Source organism: Ischnura elegans, chromosome 5, assembly GCF_921293095.1.
Source record: "Ischnura elegans chromosome 5, ioIscEleg1.1, whole genome shotgun sequence".
NCBI lineage: Eukaryota > Metazoa > Arthropoda > Insecta > Odonata > Coenagrionidae > Ischnura > Ischnura elegans.
In genome coordinates, this window is record NC_060250.1 from 44,171,342 (window position 1) to 44,183,436 (window position 12,095).

Below are 12,095 nucleotides of genomic sequence, written 5' to 3' on the forward strand. Positions count from 1 at the left end.
AGGACGCGATTACACTGCACGGTTGCACATACGAGCCAATTCGCGTGAAGAGCGCAATGAGTCAACTTTAAATGAAGATGGCTGCAAAATAAACGGATAGGAAATCGACATTTGACCGTGGCATCAAGTCCACTCAACTACTCTAGGTTACGCATGTTCAGTATCCACTTTGGTTTTGAAGCTATTTCAAGCGACAGAAATCCGAATAGGAGCATAAACGAAATTTGGCCCACTACGGACACTGACATAGATTATGGCTGAAATATGATAAAAGGATATTTCAAGGCTTGATACCAATACAGTTTACAATAAATCACGAGGAGATGACTGTCGCTGCAAGTAAACGTCTTTGGTACAACACTGCAAGAATATTGAGCAAATAAAATGAAAATAGAATGAACAATCGAGGGATAACACATTAATCGGATTTTATGCCCGTGGGCTGTCTATCCCACATCATCTTTTAACAGAAACGAGACTCATCCCCAGAACTGAGTGCAGCCTCTCCAGTTGCAATTACGATAAAGCGCCCGCAATCGGGCACGTGAGAGCGTTAAAATTAAGGTGGCGGATAGAGTAAGGCAGATCGAGTGAGAGCAAGATTTGAGATTGATTCGGTCTAAGTCTCCGCAATACTGAAGACAGGAGAAGCGTGAAGAAACAGCGGCACTTAGATTGTGAAACATGGACAATTTTTTTCATTAAACTATTTACTCCAAATTAGTAAGTATTCTCATACCACGAATCATTCAATTGCAGAAAATGGACAGTCATCCGGTTCATATCAATCTAACGCCCAAGCGAAAATGAAGGACATCCTGACGAGAAGCAACATAAAGGTGAAGATAGGGACGCCATTAAGAACAAGAGAGATCGAATATCAACAAAGAAATTGAGAAAGATTGGAAAGAAACGCAGCGAAATTATTTTAGAATTGCCCCATTAAACTATCTTAGCGCTCTCACTCATGTGCTCCTTGTGAAAGACCAAGTTCGACATTTATTACAAGTAAAGCCCATTATTAGAACAGCGTCAGGGACCTTCAAATATCCCATATCCCGAAAACTACAGTACATAGGCAATCAAAACCTCGATGGCTTTGCAGTTAATGTTACATCGCCTGCTAGAAGACGATTATCACCACAATAAAATGCGGAAGGGGGAGAAGATCACATGGTAGAATCAATTAACATTTTATATGCAAAAGCATCACGTGACATGTGTTTTTTATTAACAAAGAGTGGAGAAGTTAATTGATTTTTACCTTTTGTGACTTCTAAAAAGTAAATTCACCAACGCTTTCAACTTCGGGAAAGAAAAAGCTTGCTGCCAAGCGATTTTTAGGCAGCTCAACCCAGAATCGGAAGAGAATTCAGACGACAAATGATATCTCGGATTGAATCTCGAAGGGATGGGAAGTTCGAAAGCCAAACTTGACCTTACCAATGACTAATCAAATCCTTCCCTAGTGACTCACTGTTGCTGCCATCTACAACTCTCCAGATTCCAGCCTGGCAATTAAGGATTTCGCCCAAGGTGCGTATATTATTATACGCACCTTGGATTTCGCCTATATTTTTCTCTTCACAAACTCGGTACTAAATTCGGACAACCAAACCACAGGTCTACTCGGCACAATTCAGATGAATAAAAACCTTCAATCACACAGCTTACACTTACGTCTGACGTAAATCGAAGGAATAAATAAACCACCAATTCCAAGGAAAAGAAGTGATTCAACAAACATTCCAATGGAATTACCGTACCTTTTTCCTTGAAAATGATAAGGAACTAAAATAAGAAACCAACAAATTATCTGCAGTCCGCAACGATGAAGAAACTTATTGAGACATGACCTCCAACACGGTTGAGAAAATATTGTGAGCATTCGTTAAATTATATGGCAGTCACTACAATTTTATAATTTCGCCCTGTCTTAATCCAGCTTAAGGAGTTTGAAAAGCCGACTCGAAAGAAACTTACTACTTTTAGGGTTAATGCAAAAGCATTCATGCAAACAGCTGATCCATTTTCAATTGCATCGGCATTGAATATTTTAATTAAAACGCCAAGTAATGCAGTCATTTCGCATAGTCGAGAGATTAGCCAACTCAAAGGAAGGATTCATTCAATCTGGACTACGCAAGGAAGCTACTTTCGATTAACGAACATGATCCAGTGACATGTCAAAACATTATGCAATACTTTCGCGACTCAGTAACTGGCTGAAAATTATTGAGTTTTCATCTCGGTGAGGTATACTACGACTCCCGACATATCGAGGCCCGAATATTTCCTTCTGCCAATATTCGTGTCATAAAACACAAGTAATGATTTGAACTTCCAAACCCTAGTCATCATAGACCAACTTACAATGGGTGGCCCAGTTGAAACTCCTAGATAAATTCATCCACAAAACAAATCCTTCAAACATGCGCAAGCCTGTGAGAAAAAAAAACTCACTCAACAAGGGGGGACAAGCCTGGGAAAACCCAACCATTGAATTGGGGCGGTTCATCTTTTAACGCCGGTCGTCACTACCTTTGAGAATTTCCAGTAGGATAGCAAAAGGACGCGCAGCGTTCCATCCATTGTGCTTCTCGGCAGTAGCGTCCACTATCTTCCGAATTCCGCAACATATCCTTGCGCAATGCACACTCCGCCCCTCCCCCTGCCCCGCGCCTAAGGTGCCGCCGGTCCCCGACCCCGCCGCCTCGGCGACAACACCTTCATTCCGCGGGCGAAGAAACCAACATCGCCCGACACCGCTCCTCTAGCCTTCCCTCACTTTCGCCGGTGACCAAGCCCACGAAAACCCTCACCCACTCGACCCATGCTGGCATTATCGCCGCAGAACTTGGTGGCACACGCCAACGCAATACTTGGTGGCACTAGGGATTTAGGGTGAGGAGAATGGTAGAGGTGGGTATGCGGTGCACTGCGTTGGCGGCTGCCACCAGATTCCGCGATGCCTCACGATATCAGATGGCGCGCAGAACTTAATGGCACTCGCCGACGCACTACTTAGGGTTCAAGTGATGAGGTAGACGCGAGAAAAACAGGTGGGTATGCGGCACACTACGTCGATAGTAGCCACAAGGATCCGCGATACCTCAACATACCCCCCGAAATCATGGCGAGAGTTTAAATCTATGAGCCAATTTAGCCTAATGGCGGCGGGCCGAGTCTGAGAGGGGTTGACGTGATCTTTTCCGCGATGCTCAGAGGCTGTCGGAGACGCGATCCGGCGACCCCCCGCTCCGACGTCCCTTCACGCACTGCCGGTCGAGGTCCTCCCGCGGGGTGGTAGTTGCGACGGCGACCGGTGGCGGCGTCAGCGTCGACCTTTCCGACGCCGCCACGGGCTTAGGGACTTCTGAAAGCGAACAGAAATCTTCCTTCCCCCCTCGCCCCTGGATATGCATGCGTAATCGGCGAAGATCTCTCAACGCCGTACATGGCCTCGGAAACGATCAAGTCCGACCCGAAGGGCATACATCGCAGCGAGATGAAAAGAGTGGCAAAAACGTCTCGCCCGAGATGATCTCATAATAGTTCAAGAATGAACGCAGGAATGGATCTCAACAGTCCCTGCGATCAAAACTCCAACGGAGCAAGTCAATGATCCGTTATCTCATGGTTCACCGGCCTGACTCCGTCCAGAAAGAAAGCGCTCCAAAATATAATCCAAACAATAGAAAACAAGAGCATAAGAAAAAATCGCTAACGCCTTTGCAAACATTCACTCACCGCATCCTAACGAATGACCTATTTCACGAAGCACTCGATAGTATCAGATGATTGTTCTAATACGTGAAAATAATCTATATAGACTCCACTAAGTTTTGGATATTTTTGCAATAGAGATTCATCGGTATTAATACGTAGGCAATAATTACATATCTTCCAGTTTTTTTCGTTCTATTTTTTCATATTAGAATTCCATGCAAGACATTGTCCTGAATATAGAGGCGGTTGAAATCTACCGATAAAACTCACTCAGATATGGGCATCGTCAGCATGCATGAACTCTTAGTCAGAGCCCATTCCACGATGACACACATTAGCTCATTAACAAAGAACCTTTGTTGCATGACGAAGCTTAGGCATCAAATCAAGGTTTTATTACTTCGGTAAGAGACAGTGAGTAGGTATTCCACGGGATTACCAACTCACAAATCTCGAACAGAGGCAGGCAGCCAGCTTCCATTCAACATCAGGACTCTGAAAATTGCCTCCGATATAGGGAAGATGAAACTTGATCACTGCTCGGCCAGACGGCTTACTTACGCATGCCCTCATTGAAGACATCCGTCTCACCCAATAAAAAGAACAATTACGAAACAGACTGAAGGAGAGAACGGTTTGAAGCCGAGTCTGGAGTGATGGCTTTACATTCAAAGGGCCCGGGTTCAATTCTTGGCGGCAACAGATTTTTCAGAAGCAGACCAATCCCTAATTGTGAGCTCAATGGAGGGCACTTCAAGTACAGCACTGCGTCCTGGGGATGGGATATTTAAGCCGTGCATACATTGGCGTCTACCATTCAAAGAATGCCGACGTCGACGCCGGGTTTCTTTCCACCCTTAACGGATTTTTCTTCGTGGCGCGCTAAAGAGAACATGTAGCAAAAAAAACTACAAAGATTGACATCAAACTCACATTTCATCACAACTAACGGTAGGAATATACCCAAATACTGCATACGTAATTAAGTCATAAACTCATTGCAGTGTGAAAAAGGCAACACACTCTCCGGAAATCTAAAGAGTCATAAACATTAATTTATTTTGAAGCTTCACTTTCACCGTTAACAACTTTCACGATCGATTTTGCAGGCTAACTAACTAATAAAAAATACGATTACAAACTAAGAATGGCGTAAAAATTTTAAAGAACTTCATGGCTCTATTACTTAATTCCTTCTTTCCTTGGAGTTATGAAAAGTTTCCTCACAAATACGATTCCATTAGGCGGGGCATGATTCTCCTTCATAACAACCAAACCTGTCAACAAAGAACCTTAAAAACAAACGCGCCTGACTTAAAATAGCATTTCGCACGTCTATCTAGGTCACACGCAGTCGCTCCAACCCATCGTTTTTCACTTCCATTCTTTACGACCAGCACACGGGAATCGACAAAGAATGGAAAACAGCCCCTCCTTATTACCAATTGGATAACTCAAAAACCCCTCCCATGTAATCCTCCACGACATTATAGGACTGCAATTCATACAAAAGTGAACCATTGATTACCTACCAGAGGTGACCTTGAGTTATACATAGGTTTAAATTTCATTTAGTCCAGGAAAATGAAGTTTTAGAAAACAATAATGATCCCTCCACTTTAACATACAGAGAAATGTAAGTCTTCTTAAAATCAAAGCTCACTTTTCACCCGGTAACTACAAGAAGAGTTGAGTATTCCATTCAAGGTCACAAGGGTCCGATTCGAAGTTATGCCCAACTTCTCAAAGCATGAAGCTCAGCATGAGGCGTTTCAAATTATACTTCAATCCTTATTACTCAGGAAGAGGGGCAAAGATTATATACCTAAGGTAAGGCACAAAACTCATTGGTAGGCCGGATGATCTCGCACATTAGGCGGCATATGATTAGATAATAGGACTTACTAAAAATATACAGCGGAACGCATAGCCTAGTTAAATCCTTACAGCACTTCGATGTGTTTTATTAGAGGATCACCGTAGCTATCGATAGCGATGTTTTTTATACGATTAAAGAAGGCATTGGAGTACTGGAAGATAAAATAATTTTCAGCCACGCCGATTTCTTGCAATGAAATTTTCCAAACGAACTCTCAAACCCAGAATTTTACTTCCATTAAAGCTCCAACAACTTTCAATCGATCTGTATACTCAAATATACTTTCTTAGTACTGATGAAAAGCGGAAGAAGATTATAAATGTGACATATGACTATCATAAACAAAACATCGCATTAAAACACGTTGAGCGACTTCGCGTGACAGCTGAAATGGCGTCATACCTTCCCACGAATGGATGGTGCTCCTGACAAACGGAGAAACATCCTCGTATCACCGTGAAGTTGGCAGAGGTGTCGAGGCGATGGGCTCCATGACACTACACCCGCCATGTTTTCCGGTGGGCAAATCGGGACGACCCGAGAAGGGAGGAGGGGAAGGAGGACATCCGGAAGCTATCGTAAGACCTCTCCACGGCTTACCAAATAAGAAAACGGAGATGCGGGCTCAATGGCTGCCGAGCATTCAACACGACTCGCATCCTTGTCGAGCCATGCGATTGCTGTCATTCGATAAAGTCCAAGTCTAGAGATGCAAGAATTAAGAATCTTCACTTAGAATAGAAACAAATAATATTCGGAAACTTTCAGGCACGTAGCCATTAATTAATTTTGGGTGGAGGAGGATGAGAGGGAGTATCAAAGTAAACTGTTCTCTTTAAATGCCATAAGTTAAAAAATTTCATTGGCCCAAAGATCTGTCCATGGGGAGGTTTACCAAAATTAAAATATTCATGTGGAGGAAAAATAAGTCTTATAAAAAAAGATGTATCATACGATAAATAACGCTGCGTTTAGCGGGACATGAACAATATTTTTGGGAAGTTAAATAATTCCGAGGGGAGCTTACGACCCTTACCTGGCTACGCGCCTGCTTTGCGGGGGAGACGAGACAGGGGGTGATTTCGATAACGAGCAATGGAATTCAATTTGGGCGTCAAGAAAATGTAATGACATTCGTAAGAAGCCACAAACATCTCCATATGAGAGAGCACGTTCTATAATTCAATCTTCAATTATGAGGTTCCAAATATCCAATTAAAAAAAACAATTTCAGTAAAATCTGAGTCAGCCTGAAAAGATTCCAGCATTTTTGCTTAATTGACATTATGATTATTACTTGGAATTCATAACCCTCACGTTATAAATTCTACAAAAAAATAAAAGCATTACAGGAGAGCCTGCCGAAGTTTCAAGGCTGCTCAGTAAATTCACCTCTTGTGTCAACATAGGTTCATGGACAGATCACGATGAGAAGTTTTTCAATGGAATTCAAATTTCTGGATTAAGTTCACTGTACAGATTTCTTCATGGTCAACACAGTATACGTTGAATTGGGCATTTTTTGGTTAACTCTTGGCGTTCTCAGTCGGAATCTACTTATGGCCGTCCTACATTGACCTCATATCAATGCTCCTAAATCAATCCTACGCGTGGATAGAGTCCAGAAATTGGTTATTTAAAAAAGTACCAAACAGCACTTCTTCACATAGGGACGTAGCATGGAGTTAGGTTTTCCAAATTATTGCGTATAACTTGAAGGCGAATAAACGTTTCCTTTATAAGAATATTTTTCATAAACATTGGAAATATTCAAACATTATAAAATGTTTTCTTCGGCGAACTAAGCCCACAAAACAAATTTCTGGCAACGTGCCTGTCACCGCAACCTCAAAATTTCAGATCTCTTAAAATGTTTACAACAGCATGATGCAAAAAAAATCTTCCGACGCAATCCGATATTTTTTTGGCATCATTTGAAAACATCTCGTCCAGCTTTCCACGTCCATTCCTGAAAGACCCTCACAGCCTACCATCCATTTGTATATTGTTGTTATTCATGCATTTGCTTGTATGTTGCTATGCATGTATTTGTTAGGATTGAAAATATTTTCGCGATTTCAATTTAACGGTATATCTGTACCATAAAACAAATAATGTTGTTCTTAATTTATCCTACCGTTTAATTTTATCATCATGATGCCCAGGTCTATTTTTAAAATTGTTGAAATTCCTTACAGAAAAATTCTCCACATTTAATTTTGAAAAAATCAAACTTAAGAAAACGGTATTCATTGCGCTCATCTTTGTATCCTCCTTTCCATTTCCTCGCTAGATAATTAGCTCCCTCATTTACAAATGTCAAATTAATCACACGTATCTCAGAAAGCAATACGTACCTGTGGTATCCTCTATCAAAATGAAAAGGTTAGCAGATATACGGAAAGAGGAGTGGAGAACTACGTCAAACCAATATTCGGATTGTTTATATATGATGACGTAATATTATTATTTTTGTGTCATTTGTTTCACAGGATATACTCTCCTCGAACAATAGTCTTGTATTCCATTCCATTATCAGTAGAGCACGACAAACGAGCGGGGGCAAATTATACATTTAGACACTTGGTCGGATAATAAGTACCAATAGCCAATCACTGCATTGGGCGATAAGGACGAATTAATTAATACATCACCATAATGCGTCATTAGATCTAATCTCTAAAGAGACTCGCGCATCAATTCAGAGAGCTTCGGGAAAAATGGCCACGGAATGCAAGCGCGCCCGAGTTAAGTTGCTAACTAGCAATTTTCCCCGCCTTCAGTTTCGCAACCGACGCTTCCTTTTAACAGATTCAGCGCGTGCAACGCTCGAAGGTCGAGTCCAATTCCGAGATGACAGGCGCCACTCCAAGCACACGACGATCGCGAGACGTCAAAGAGGTGCAAACCAAGGAAAGGGGTCGCTCACTAAGCCCCAAAATCGCAATGAATTAGAAGTACTCGGAAGATGGAAAGGAGAGGTATGTGAGGACTAAAAATATCATCCAGACGTTCCATCGCAGGTTTAAAATTTAGAAACTCGAAAGTTGCCGCCCAATTTTCACGAGCATTTGCCATCATTAGTCGGTGACGTCATTCGATTTTTGGTTAATCAACTTTCAAGAGTAAACTTTTTTTTCACTGGGGAACAGAGGCGGAACCAAGGGGGAGAGAGGCTGTAGCCCCTTTCCCCTTGGGATATCTAATTTACAATAGATAAAATGATAATGGACCATTTATAATAAGGAATAAAATCCAATGCATAACAGAAAATTACCAAGAGGTAAAATCACTAAAATGTACATAAAAGTTTGTTTTAAAATCTTAATTCTTTGGAAAATAAGTAACGAGACAACCTTATAGTGTTGTTGCGAGCCTAGAAATTATCGAAATTTTCGTATCTTACTGGAACCCTACTACGGCTAGGATGTTACCCCCACCTAGATCCCCCCTTGTCCCTATCCTGCGTCATATGCCCATTCCTCTTCCTTCTCTATATCAACGATGTTGGTAAAACAGTAGACAATAAACTTTGAATATTAGCAGATTAGGCTGTGGTCTATAGGGAAATCCGTAGCAGTTAAATTAAAAAAATGTGTAGTCATGAATTTCTGGAAAAAAATAACTCTCCACAACAGAGCTATTTCATTCAGGGTACCCCATTACTGCAGAATCTGCAAAATATCTAGGAGTTAAGACTCAATAATGATATATCGTGAAATAAACATAATTGGGAAATAACAGGTCAACCTCATCGTAAATTGGGCTATGTTAAAAGAATACTAGGAAAGAACGACGACGAAGTGAGAGAAATTAGATACTTCTCCCTCATTGGACCCCATTTGGAATACGCTGCGAGTGTTCCGGATGAATAAATTAAAATAAATTTCACTAAGTTGAATTATTTTCACTATAGTGCTCGGTTCCACCTCTAAAGACATTCGCGATTAACTACAAATTCACGAAGTCCGAATGATTGCGTAAGAAAACGTCGCTGAAAACGATATGGCACTGTAAACCACGAAAGTGATGCTGGCTTCACTGAAACCTCGCTCGACAAGTAGACTTGTCAGTCGGGTTGTCACGTCACCGTGACTACATCCTGTTCTAGTGGCCTACAACCATCTACTTCCACGGATACGAGGTGAAATGATCACAAGTCCATTCCGACAATTCACGATTTACATTACACACCACGACACTGGTCAAGTTTTTATGTTTACAGCCGAATGAAACGATCATTTGTCACTCACAATTCCGAAGTGATTTGAGTTGAGCTCATCAACGATTAAGACAACTAGCTTTAGCCATCATTTACCGTATGACATTTTTTCTAATGGAGTAAATCAGTCTCGGACATGTTATAAAAGAGTTGAGAGGACGAAACACTCACTCTCGACCGGTCGTATGCCGTCTTTTGCTTTGGTGACTCATTTAAACCCGAAGTTAGCATCCTGACATCTACAGAGTATGTATCCTGAAAATTTGAAGATACCAACTTCATATAGGACTTCATATTTTCAGGACTTCATATAGTTGGTATCTTCAATACTTGACTAGAACCAACTTCAAATATTAGTAGCATTACGTTTTCTAAAATAGTGATGCAATTTTTTTTATTTGAGATACAGGCGAATGTTGGCCTGGGTATAAATTATATACTGTAAAATTTTCAAGGGAACAGCATAAGTTTCAATAAAGTAACATGCCGCGAAAATAAGACAAAGCGTATTATAGCCCATGCTAAGAGGAGGGTACTCGTGGCAAAAAGGTCGTATCTCCACTCCAAGATCATTATAATGGAGACACGGAAACAGTTAATTGAAAAATTAGAGTGAGCAGGGGCACACTACAGATCAGAAACATGGACAATGGGAAAAGCTGACCAGAAAAGGTCTCCGAGGCCTGGTGCTGGCGGTGGCTTTTGAAGACCAAATTGACGGACAGGGTGAGAAACAAGAAGATTCTCATGTCATAAGACATGGCATTTTAGAGCATCAGAAAGGAAAGACAATGGCAATTTCCACAATTTATTAATTACTGCGACCGGTTTCGATAGCATAGTATCATAATCAGGCATATGTAATCGAAACCGGTCGCAGTAATTAATAAATTGTGGAACCTGCCATTGTCTTTCCTTTCTGATACACCATGAAGGAGTTCGTTCCATCATGTTTCGCCTGACACGATTGAATTTTTGGAGCAATTTAGTGGTAGGAAAGTTTAACGGAAAATTCTCCAGAGGTTAAGTACTTAGGGAAACAAAGAATGACACACGAACAAAGAACATCAGGTAACTGAAGGAACTATGTGTGGGAGAGGGAGAAATGGAGGGTTGCAGTATACCAATTTTAGCGTCATAGTACTATGTATGCTGCGAAATGAGATAGGTCGAGCAGGAGTGATACGTATCCATATCTCATTTACAGTCCGAAAAAATATACCTACTGGCCGCAGTGATTTTAAACAAGCAGTCATGGACATAAAAAGGCGACAGTTCACTAACGATGGGAAAAGGATAGTGACCCTTATCACTGCCGCTATCCCTGAACTTGTACGCGAAAAAATGAGCGCGTGACTCGGCCATAAAGAATAATGTAATAATCGTGCTTAAGGACTCACCTCACGGGAGGGCGTGCCGATCGCAGAGAGAGTAATACGAAACGAAATTACAGGTTCGCAGCGAGGGAAACAAATTCCTCGCGATTGCGTAAAAAGGCTCCTTCTGGATAGGTTTAGTTTTATCTCTCTGGCCGTTTCCTTTCGAAACGAAAATACCACTCGTACTCGCGGGTAGGGCCGAAAAAAAAAAATTGCTGCGGTTCACAACACCTCCGAAATGGAACCAGAAAATGCCCCTCCCCCACCTCTCAACACCGCCGACCATTTTAGTTTCCGAGTCACGGGCATTCGGCGGACTTCGGATCACAAAACGTGGCTGGCTTTCGCCGAGACGAACAAGGGCAAAACGCAGCCTGCCTCCCCACCCCCCGGACGATTCAACCTTCCCCTTATGACCGACCCAAGAGTGCGAACGAGCCGAAGTAACGTCCGCAATCATACATAAAAAAACCCGAAGGTAAGACAAAAAAAACTCATTAGCATACCACATCTGGAACAGTGGTGTTCACGACGAAAAAAATTATCGTCTTAGATCATGGGTCGCCAAACTGCGGACTCGAAATAATTTCAAGCGGCCCACATCAAATCTGCGAGCCACCTCATGAATGTTAGGCAGGGGGTGACATTCACCAGCATATAAGTCTATCTATGATTGTACATTTTGATTCTTTATCAGGTACATACAGGACATTGAAGATATCACCGGACTGTTGAAACAGCAAAACAATTGTTTACTTATTTAAATATCTGGTTAAACAGTGGTGCATATTTTCGTGCCAATGCAATTTGGAAATGCTTCCTGGATATGCCCGCATATGCGAAAAGAATTCGAGAATGCTGGGGTCCCTAAATGCAGAGTGAGACG

General features: G+C 41.8%; 1 protein-coding gene across 1 annotated transcript in view; it reads right to left on the minus strand.

The window, feature by feature from the left end:
• LOC124158786 (serine/threonine-protein kinase tousled-like 2) overlaps window positions 1-12,095 on the minus strand; it is a 169,969-nt gene that overhangs the window by 27,564 nt on the left and 130,310 nt on the right. The window lies entirely within an intron of this gene.